The sequence below is a fragment of the Nicotiana tomentosiformis genome, chromosome 2, assembly GCF_000390325.3.
Source record: "Nicotiana tomentosiformis chromosome 2, ASM39032v3, whole genome shotgun sequence".
NCBI lineage: Eukaryota > Viridiplantae > Streptophyta > Magnoliopsida > Solanales > Solanaceae > Nicotiana > Nicotiana tomentosiformis.
In genome coordinates, this window is record NC_090813.1 from 20,067,912 (window position 1) to 20,077,304 (window position 9,393).

The following is a 9,393-nucleotide window of genomic DNA, read 5'->3' on the forward strand; positions in this document are numbered from 1 at the left end:
ATAGAGCCATCTTTGATATTATAAGCAGATAGAAATTGATCACTCTTCATTTCTGTAGATTTGTGATAAAGACTCATGTATTCATCTCCCCATGCCTTTATGATTATCTTCATTAATTCTCTCACTCTACTTTTTTCTCTCATTTCAGCATAAAATTCTGATGTTGGAGACTCTACCTTTATTCTTATTAATCTCGGTCCTCCAGCCATAATGTACAAAATTCTCTTTTTTGGACGAATCGGAGCGACAAAGAACTTGATATCAGTGAATCATGAAAATAAAGAAATTGAGATTCAAATAATAGTAGTGTTTGAATGTTGATAGGTTATCAACATTTCAACTATAAATAGGCATTTGGGATGGGAATTAAGAATTTAAAACGTGGATTAAACTATTCCACACGCCATTGAGGTTTCTCCCAAGGCACAAAATTTATTAGTGTTCACATGAAAATCTATCCAAATATTTAAAGCAATTATAAAATACTCCTCACTTTATTTTACATACAGCTTCTCAATGACCCCTCCCTTCCTCTCTCTAAAGCCGATTAGTCCTTTTTCCATGAGTATGATTTACGCGTAAAACATAGAAAAGAAAATGTTTATTCAGATACATTTACGAGATTTTTCAGCTAACTAGGATTATTTAAATGTGTATTCTTAGATCAATATGTCATTTCACTATAAGAAATTTGGTGTGACATGGGATTCATCCACCTTTAATAAGAGTTTCACACATGTTTAAGCCCAGAGAATAAAGAGATTTCTAATAAGGAACGTCCTTCCTTTTAATGAGCTTATAAATCGCAAACACAAATTAATTATTATATATTGGACGGTTAAATACAAAAAAATAGTATAACGCGATGCATACATGGGGCCCGAATATTTTCTCCCTTGCGGGTTATATATGTGAACGAATAAGTTAAATTCTTACATGACAAAGTTAAGTTGTCAGAAGCTAGAAATGCTATTTTAAAAAAATAATAAGTAGCTACTTATATTGCAAAAAATTCAAACACAAAATAGAAAATCTTTCACGAGAATCCAATTTTGGTTTCGAAATCCCTAAAAGAGAGATTAGAATCCAAGTACGGCTGATATCTTAGTACTTTTTAATAATTTTCAACATGTAAAATATAGTTTAAAATGACAAATTAAAATCTGCTGAATTTACTAAGGTTGATTGGCTTCATTATTCCACACTCCGTGCAATAGCCCAGCCCGCTAATGATATTGTCTGCTCTGGGCCTAGGTCCTCGCGGTTTTCAAACGCGTCGCTAGGGTCTAAGGCATATTAACTTATATACCCAGCATTTCTCTTATGTTTTGTTAATGTAGGACTTTGTCTGAAGTCTGAGGTGTTACTAACACGACTCAGCACTGAGATTTGCCCCGCCTAACCGGAATTTGCCTAAACTCAGTTAAACTATGACCCACCATCGACAAGGCTAACACAAGAGTGGCTATGATACCATCTGTAACAGTCCATCCCGCTAGTGATATTCTCCGCTCTAGGCCTAGGCTCTAGGGATTTTCAAACGTGTCACTAGGGCTTGTTAACTTATATACCCAGCATCCCTCTTGTATTTTGCCAATGTGGAACTCTGTCTAATGTTTAGGGTGTTACATACACCCTCTCTTATGGACTCAGCGTCCTCGCTGAGGTTTGCCCCGCCTTATGGGATTCGCCTAGACTCAGCACTAAGGTTTGTCCCGCCTAACCGGGATTTGCCTAAACTCAGTTAAACTCTGGCCCACCATCGGCAAGGCTGACACAAAATTGGCTATGATACCATTTGTAAAAGCCTAGCCCGCTAGTGATATTGCCCGTTCTGGGCCTAGACTCTAATGACGCATTTTAAACCCGTGAGGGCCTAGGCCCATAGCGAACAATATCACTAGTGGGCTGAGCTATTACATACCATCTGTAATAGCCCGGTCCGCTAGTGATATTGTACGCTCTGGGCCTAAGCCCTCGCGGTTTTCAAAAGCGTCGTTAGGGTCTAAGGCTTGTTAATTTATATACCCAGCATCCCTCTTGTGTTTTGCCAATGTAAGACTCTATTTAAAATATGGGGTGTTACATACACCCCCTCTTATGGACTCAGCGTTGTGTATTGCCAATGTGGGACTCTGTTTAAAGTATGGGGTGTTACATACACCCCCTCTTATAGAGTCAGCGTCCTCGCTGAGGTTTGCCCCACCATATGGGATTCATCTAGACTCAGCACTCAGGTTTGCCCCGCATAACCGGGATTTGCCTAAACTCAGTTGAACTCTAACCCACCATCGACAAGGCTGACACAATAGTGGCTCTGATACCATCTGTAACAGCTCAGCCCGCTAGTTATATTGTCTGCCTAGGCCCTCGCAGTTTTCAAACGCGTCACTAGGGTCTAAGACTTGTTAACTTATATACCTAGTATCTCTCTTGTGTTTTTCCAATGCGGGACTCTGTCTAATATCTGGGGTGTTACATATACCCCCTCTTATGGACTCAGCATCCTCGCTGAGGTTTACCCCTAGACTCAGTACTGAGGTTTGCCTCGCCTAACCGGGATTTGCCTAAACGCATTTGAACTCTGGCCCACCATTGGCAAGGCTGACACAAAAGTGACTCTGATATCATCTGTAACAGTCAAGCCCAATAGTGATATTGTCCGCTCACCATATGTAACAGTTCATCCCGTTAGTAATATTGTCCGCTCTAGGCCTAGGCTCTCGTGATTTTCAAAGTCATCGTTAGGTCTAAGGCTTGCTAACTTATATATTCAGCATCTCTCTTGTATTTTGCCAACGTGGGATTCCGTCTAAAGTTTGGGGTGTTATATCCTACGCAAATGGGCGTGATTTTGATATATTGGAAAGCTGTGATTTTCATATTGACTAGTTTGTTCAATTGGCTGTTAATTAAACTATAGAATATTATCATGTGATATTATTTGCAGTGCAAATTTACACTATAATAATTAATAAGTTCTTAAATTCTAAATAATGATATAATATTTGCTCGTTGTTTGCATGATTACATAGAATGAGAAAACTAAAAGGAAAATATTCAAAACATTTTGTTTCAACTGGTACGTGTAATGATTATAGTTTGACCGGTTGAACAAGTCGTATTAAATCTTCAAAGTCTAGATTTCATGTCGCAAAATGCGTAGACGCGGCTACACGCACACTCAAAAGTTTATTAGGATATATTTTTCTTTAATTATCATTAGGGTGAAAATTAATTAAAAAATAGAGTAAGATACAAATCAAGAAAGAAAGCATATATTAAGGGTGCAAAATCCAAATAACTCAAATTTTTGTATGGTATAAGTTGTTTAAGATGCTGATGATGAAGGATTGGCTTTCATAGAGATTGACCCTCGGCTAGGTGACCAAGAAAAAAGTGGAAGATTTGACGTTATGGTGTTTCATTTGGTGATACCTTTAAACAATTTTTTAAAACAAAGTTTACGGTTTATTCATTTGAAATACTTTATTTAAGAATTATTTATAACTCGTGTTCCTCGTTTTGTTTTTAAATTCTACGGGCCGAAACTAAGGTGCGACCCACGAACTTGATACTGAGTTACAGAGCCCTGTCAAAAAAATAAAAACCACGAACTTAAACATACAAAAAAATCAATGTTAAATGTATAGATTTTTACACCGAGATACAAAATTAGGGGGGCTAATTTTCCGATTTAGCAGAAATACCTGTTTTCCAAACAAAAAGAAAAGTAGCAACTAGCAAGAGTTTCCAAGCAAAATATATATAATTCGGCAAAAACTTACAACTGACTCACACGAAGCATACAATTATAGTTTTTGTATACACTCAGATAAAAACATACACAAAACATACAGTTATATTATCGTACGTATTTTGTATTGTGTGTACGTCACTATATGTCCAGTGATACATTGTACGTACAAATAACATATACTTACATACATCCGACATAAAACTATTTCACCACCGGCCCACCACCAAAAAGACCACCATAACCATTATTTCTTCCACCGTAACATCTGAATTGTATTCTTTAGCCAATTGCGCTTCAAATGTATAGGATACACTATTCTATCAACTGCTGCTAAATTGCGCCGTAACAAAATCTCTCCTTAGGTTTTCTGAAAAGTATTCAGATCCCAAAAAAAAAAAAAAGGAAAACAAATTCGACCAGGAAAAAGAAAAAGAAAGCTAAACTTATAAAAATTAAATTTGTTAAGAACTCAATAATTTAGTTGTTGTATGAATTTAAAAAAGAAAACGACATACCATAACGGGTTTTAGATTGGCAAAAAGGGGGAATTTATTGGTCCACTGAAATGGTATCTTCTGCTGGAAAAGCATGGTCATTTTTAGGGGAAGTACACAAATAGCCATTTTTAGGACTGCTATTTAGAGATTAATCAATCTTATTTTGTCCTAAAAATTTGAACTAAAATCTTGATTTCAAGACTGTGTCCTAAAAAATTAAGAGCTTCTGACATAATTGGCCGTTCGGTCAAAAAGTATATCACTCGCTAGCCCATTGTTTTACATTATAACTTGTAGCCAAAAACAAATAACATGTACTAACCAACAATTACTTTTTGAGTGGCCCTTTGTCCCTTCTACACTCTCTAGTCCTTCATGTAAAACTTAACAAAAATTAATCTCCACCTCCTAAAATGTGAAATCTAAATGTTAAGACTCGCAAGCAGTTGGCGAACTAAAAAATACAAATAGGTTTTTCTCTGAAGGGGTAAAAGTTTGCTCCTTTCAACGTTTGTGAGAACTCTTTTCTCTGTGTCAGTTCACTGTTGGGTTTCTTCTTCTCCTCTTTTTATTGAGGTGTTTTTTCAATTTCGCTAGTTGAATAACTAGTCTATCTACATATTTTGTGCTTAATTCCTTGGGTTTGGCTCATGATATCGTGGTTTCTTATCTTGGCCATGTGAGTTTTGAATAAAAGAAAGTTTGAGTTTGGTCTGGTCTGTCTAGGGTTTGTTATACTTGAACTTGGGTGTTAGGAACAGGGATGGTAAGGAAATATTTTTTTAATCTGGAAATGAAATAAATTTTCTGTTTTAAATTGGAATTAATTTGTCTTTTGAAATGCTTTTGTTCCGAAAATATTCTTTCTTTTAAATCTCCAAAACAAAGGAAAGCAAATCACTATCAATACCTAACATAGAAAAATCAAAGGACCTAGAACTCTTCCTCATCGGTAACCTTAGCCATTGCCGATCACTATCAACACCTACAAATCTCTCTCTTTTTTATTTTCTCACTGAAAATGACCCAAAGACTAAAAAATTCTCATGGTTAAAATTGTATAATGAATGTATATATATATTGTATAGTTAGTGTATACCTTATAAAAACTAAGTGTTTACAGATGATACACAGATTATACAACAGATACACTAAATATGAATTTATTATATATGATATACACTAATTATACATCTTATATAATAAGAATAAGAATAAGAATAAGAATAAGAAGAAGATAACCACCTGCAGAATTACAGATGATACACAAATTATACAACAGATACACTAAATATGAATTTATTATATATGAGATACACTAATTATACATCTTATATAATAAGAATAAGAATAAGAATAATAATAATAATAATAAGAAGAAGAAGAAGAAGAAAAGAAGAAGATAACCACCTGCAGAAATACAGATGATACACAAATTATACAACAGATACACTAAATATGAATTTATTATATATGAGATACACTAATTATACATCTTATATAATAATAATAATAATAATAATAATAATAATAATAATAATAATAATAATAATAATAATAATAATAAGATAACCACCTGCAGAAATACACTTTACCCTTCACTTCTTCACAGCAAATGCACATAAATTCATTACAAAAGAATCATGGAGTTCCAAACTCCAAAATGTCAATAAAAACACCATCAAATGACCAACAACATTTACACTGTATAAATAATGTATATAAATTGTATAACCGTATATATACACCTATTATATAACATATACACATTATATATACATTTTTGAGGTTGCTGCAAAGAAGTCGGAGCCATGAATATACACTAACAATACATTAGGGATACATTAAAATATAGGGGATATACTTTATATACAAAATTTATACAATGTAATAGTATATATACAAATTTTATATATTTTATAATAGTTTATATATAATTTTTATAATATACACTGAAAAATGCATGATACACTTTATATACAAAATTTATACAATGTAATAGGGTATATACAATTTTTATACATTGTAAAATAATATATATATATATATATATATATATATATATATATATATATATATATATATAATTTTTATAATAATATTATTATACAGAATGTAATAATATACATATAATAATGCATATACAACTTTTATACACTGTGTATATAAAACTTTTATATGAAATTACATGTATCTTCCAAACACCATTAAAATATAAATCACCATCAATACCCACTTCAAAAGATCTGTACTTATAAAATATCATTTGGACTCGAGAAAGAAGATGATGAAGAAGAAGCAATCACATAAACAAAAATAAGAAGAAGAAGCAAACATTTGTACATAATAATAAGAGTCTCTTCCATTCTCTCTTCACCAGACAGATAGACAAATAGGCAATCCGATAGATAGATTATGGCTTCCTCACTATCAGCAAGCTCCCACAGGCGATGAAATGCTTCCGACTTCTAGGATAGGATTTTCATTCCTCCCGCCAAAGCTAGAAAAGAAAGGAGCTCTCTCTTTTTTCCAGCCTTCTTTTTATTTTAAAGGCATATAGTGCGTTCTCGCTTTCAGGTTTTCCCCGAAACCCCCCAGTCATGGCTGGCTCACCTGATCTATCAGCTGAGTAGTAAGCCTCCTTGGGATAATTATCAATATCTCTTCCTATCAAAATGAGATTAGGAGGGCGCCCTTTTTAAAGAGCCAGCCTGTGAATAATTCCGGAATTAGTGAGGCTCCAGCTTAAAACTTTGAAACTATACCAAATCATACTCGGCAACTGAAGCATGGAGGAGAAGAGCCGGAAAGGGCGAAACCTCTCTTTTCAAAAGAAAGCGACCCGCCAAAAAACAGTCTTTTGAACAAGCAAGCTGACATAAGGATTCTAGCTCGCGCCCACTTAGAGCAGATGGAGCATTTCTTAAGGAAGGTGGAAAGAATTGATTCTCTCTCATGAGGAGTTCCAGCACGGTGTAGAGCTTAAAGAAAACACCAACCTCGCTACCTACCGTAGCTACACTGGCCCGACCATAGAAAAATGGCGCCCCCAGAGGAAGGCTGCGGTCCAGATGGCGGCAGCGGCTGGGAAAGCGAAGGGAATAGGAAGACCTTTAGTAGATTGTTTTTAGGTCCAAGCGGTGAATCAGAAATCTTCCTTACGCCTACAAGCGGGACAGAGTGCGACCCCTAAGCAATTGGGGGTTCTCGCTCATCTCTTGGGGGACTTTGCACCTTCCATCCTTCAGCCCTTCGCCTATCGGCTTGGCAGGCAAGCTACCTTAATCCGTCTTCGGCTTCGATTCGTTACGCTCAGAAGCTTCCAGTGGATCCTTCTTATCCCTAAGAATGGAACGAACCAAGTTAACCTATACGAGAGTGCCTCGAGATGACTTGCAAGAATCATTCATGCATTCTAAGTCAATAGTTAATGGTTCCGATTTTAAGAAATTTGAATTTTGGATTTTGCGACTGAAAATCCACATTTGATTTTTCAATAGAAAGGTAAGAGAAAGCTTTGAACATTATGAATTTGGAGATAGACTCAATCGAAATTGAAAGGATGAATCAAACCCAATCAAAAGGGAAGAAGGATTAGGATTTCTTTGATTTTTAGGAAAAATTAAGGAAAACAGAACTCAAGGTGCAAGTACAATAAAAAAGCAGTTCAGTAATCCGGGAAAGTTTTCATCTATTTTGTATTTGTAGCATTTTGGCGACATGGCCGAGTGGTAAGGCAGAGGACTGCAAATCCTTTTTTCCCCAGTTCAAATCCGGGTGTCGCCTGATCAACAAAAAACTTGAAATCTCTTCTTTTCTTCTGTTCTGTTGATATAACCCGCCGAATGATTCCCCAGCAGAAGCCATTTCTTGCTAGATCGGATTGAGAGTGACTTCTTCCGCTGACTAAGGTGTTTCGTTTGTGCGTTTGCAACATCCGAAAGGAAAGCCGTCTCTCTTCCATTCGGAGCAAGCATCGTAATCGTACCGCTATAAAACAATCCATAGGAAGCGGAGCAACCTCTACGTATTGCCCATTCGCCATCCTTGGTGAGTCCGGTTTTCTGTGCTACGTTATTCTTAGATCCAGCGAAATCATTGGTATTGGTTTCAGAGTCCACTGGCTGTCTAGAAAGCCGATTGTCAACTTGAATGTTTACACAAGAATCTCCAATCCAAGCCTCTTTTGTCAATCCGGGGCAATACGAGTGGCATAAGCTATTTCTTATAAACAGGCTTTCGAGAATAAATTGGAGGACTACCTATTGATTGACCCCGGAAGTAAAGAATGACGGTTCGACGAGCTATTATATTAGTCTCGCTAAATTCGTTCTCGAATGATTCATCGATGGAATTAGGCCTAGGTCTATGAAAATTTCTTGTGATTCCCCTTCTTTCTTCGACGAAGGCATACACGCATCGATAGGGAACCCAAAGAAGAGCTAGAAAAAGGAAAGCGGCACCTTAACTTAATAGCTCCATTTCTTGTTCCTGAGCGGAAGGTACGCTCAGCCCCTGATACATTGCTATTTCTTAATCCTTGCGGCAAGGGATAATGAGTCGGTTGGCTGTTAGAGTATAGCCTCTCTCGGGGTTAGCGATAAGAGTACACCGGCCCGTGTGGTAGCGGGCGAACTAAGGATTTCGTGCTTGCAAGGAAGCGTGCAAGTGGGTGAACGCATCACCAGCCAAGCTAGTCACTTGGAACATAGGGGTATTCAATCCCCGAGCTTCTGGGCCTTGAGAACCGACTTCGGATTTGCTCCTTAGATAGTGAGTAGCAAAGAAGGGTAGGGTTTAAAGTTTGACTTATATACAGGTCAACATCGACTTAAGAAGCACGAAAAAAAAAAGTAGCTACCTCGGGAGAGGGATGAGAGTAGTCTTTTTCCAATAGGCTAGCTGCCTATTGCAGGAGTTCCTGACCTGAAAGGACACCAGCAAGCTGCTACTGAATGTGAACAAAGTCAAGGAGATGGAATCAACTCAATAGAATTAGGTTTTTTTTATGACTGCTGAAGTGACCGAACGAAATGTTGGATTGATTCAATACCGAATCCCAGATCTCCATAGACGACTAATGGTAGGGGCTGCATTTTTCGGAAAGAAAGATAGTGGCAAAAGGATGTTAATCAA

The 9,393-nt window shown here is 36.5% G+C and overlaps 1 non-coding gene across 1 annotated transcript; it reads left to right on the forward strand.

Moving 5' to 3' along the window:
* Positions 1-7,971: 7,971 nt before the first annotated feature.
* On the forward strand, positions 7,972-8,043 carry TRNAC-GCA (transfer RNA cysteine (anticodon GCA)). The gene has a single exon. It is a non-coding gene; the product is annotated as a tRNA-Cys (tRNA).
* The last annotated feature ends 1,350 nt before the right edge of the window (positions 8,044-9,393 follow it).